Source organism: Penaeus vannamei, chromosome 19 (genome assembly GCF_042767895.1).
Source record: "Penaeus vannamei isolate JL-2024 chromosome 19, ASM4276789v1, whole genome shotgun sequence".
Taxonomy (NCBI): domain Eukaryota; kingdom Metazoa; phylum Arthropoda; class Malacostraca; order Decapoda; family Penaeidae; genus Penaeus; species Penaeus vannamei.
In genome coordinates, this window is record NC_091567.1 from 30,679,044 (window position 1) to 30,681,543 (window position 2,500).

Here is a 2,500-nt window from a genome sequence, read left to right on the forward strand (position 1 = left end):
GGTGTACATGTACTAGTACTAGGTGGTCAGGTCACGTCAGTAATCAGAAAGTAATTCGTGGCTCTCCGTTGCGGTGTTGAAGTTGTTCGCTGTATAAATGAACTACCATCTTCCTTTGCCGTGGGGGCAGGCCTTGTTTTATGATGGAGGTCTGGGACCACTTCGGGAGGTGACCGTCGGTGTCGACGTGAATATGAACAGATTCAGTGACTTGCGATGGGCTCACCGCTTTCAACAGTACTTGCCCAACTGTTCATGGAAACCCCAAAGGCTGACCATTGCCGTAACATCGTGGGAAGCAGCGTGGTCTGGCTACGTTATGTGGACGACATCCTCGCTGTAGTGCCAACCAGGACGAACCTGCCAGATCTCCTCCACAGACTAAATGCAGGACATCCCTCCATACAATTCTTCCTCCGAGCCCTCAGAATGCTGTGAGTTTCTGAAAGAGAAAATGCAACACGTCTGCAACAGCTTCCAACACCTCCATTATCCTCGCTCCATGCTCACCCACCTCTGACGCCAAGCCGAAAAGACTATGGACAGACCGAGAGGGGACGACACGCAAAACAAGACACAGAATAATCATCCCTCACTCGGAATTGACAACAACTGGAAGCCCTAGTGAGCCGCACTATAGAGATAGCCACGACTTCAGGCAAGAATATCGGAAATATCATAAGAGAAAAGAGACCAAATCACAACGGACCCCTCAGCCAAGTGTACAGATTACCCTATGGTGGCTGTGATGGTTTACATAGGCGACATAGCATGAGGACTCCGCGAGCAACGAATCAACCAACACCGCAGCGCTCTTCGACGCCATGTCACGAGGAGCGCCTTCGTTGTTCACGGCGACACCGACGGTCACCTCCCGAAGTGGTCCCGGGCCTCCATCATAAAACGAGGCCTGCCCCCACGACAAAGGAAGATGGTAGAAGCGGCGATCATTCATACAACGAACAACTCTAGAGAAAAGGCCCAGATGGAGCTAGACTTCGCAGATCTAACTGAACTGAACTCTTGTCATGTATGCCCTGATGAAGCAATAGCGAAAAGGCCTTTGGCATAGTCGTGTGTTTTTTTGTTCTTCCCTTCGTTGTTCCGGTTGCAATTTGTTCGACATGCATTCCATACATATGTATACACACACACACACACACACACACACACACACACATATATATATATATATATATATATATATATATATATTTATATATATATACATATATATACATATATATATATATATACATATATATATATATATATAAACTACACATATATATACATATATACATACACACATGCGTATATGTAAGTATATTTTATATAAAAAATACACTCATCCATCCAGTTTCCCCGGGGAACGCCCGGAACGGCGGCGAAATGGGCGAATTTCGCGAAATTTCTTGGCATTTGTAAAGACCGGAAGTATGAGTTCTGCGTCGTGCGGAGCGCCACGCCTCGAGACGCAGGGAGTTCCCTGGTCTCCATGCACATATGCTAATTGCTTATATATATATATATATATATATATATATATATATATATTTATTTATTTATATATATAAATATATATATATATATATATATATATATATATATATATATATATATATATATATATTTACCTATTTATTTATTTATTTATATATATAGATAAATATATATATATGTATATATATATATATATATATATATATATATATATATATATATATATATATATATTTATATATATAAATAAATAAATAAATATATATATATATTCATATACATATATATATATATATATATATATATATATATATATATATATATATATATATATATATATATATATATATATATGCAGCCAGGGACGCACAGCAGCCCAACCCTGTAAGGTTCTCGCCTGACCACATGAATACTACTAGGCTTGGTTGATGGATTAAACGAAGATCCTTTTTATTCTCAATATTTTTACCGTAATTTTTTTTGTACATAATCATCCGAGATTGTATCAGCGGGAACCTAAATCAGAGTTAAGTCATATGTATATACATAATAAAGAATGGACAAAACATGCAACATAATCTACAACATAATATGCAACATAAGTGTCCTCCTTAAAACCACTCATGCAATCATGAGATCATGCAAGATACCTCAAAACAAAGACATTAATATATATATGTACAAGCATTTACATGAGATATAAGAATATATGATAGCCATATTATCACCTAATCGTGATTGTGATATTGGTGTAATTACTAAATCATTATTACCAAGCAAAGTAAATGGTTATTTTTTTGAGCTGTATTTTTATTTTTCCCTATTTTTCTTGTGTCCATACTAGGGATAGATGTATGAATGCCTTATCACTCGACAGAAGCTTGAACGAAGAATATATCAGTATGGTCTGCATGGTGGTACTTTCCACATCCCCACGCCCCCCCCCCTCTTTCCGAAATGACTGGATCCGACCTTGCACAACGGATGTCAACACTGC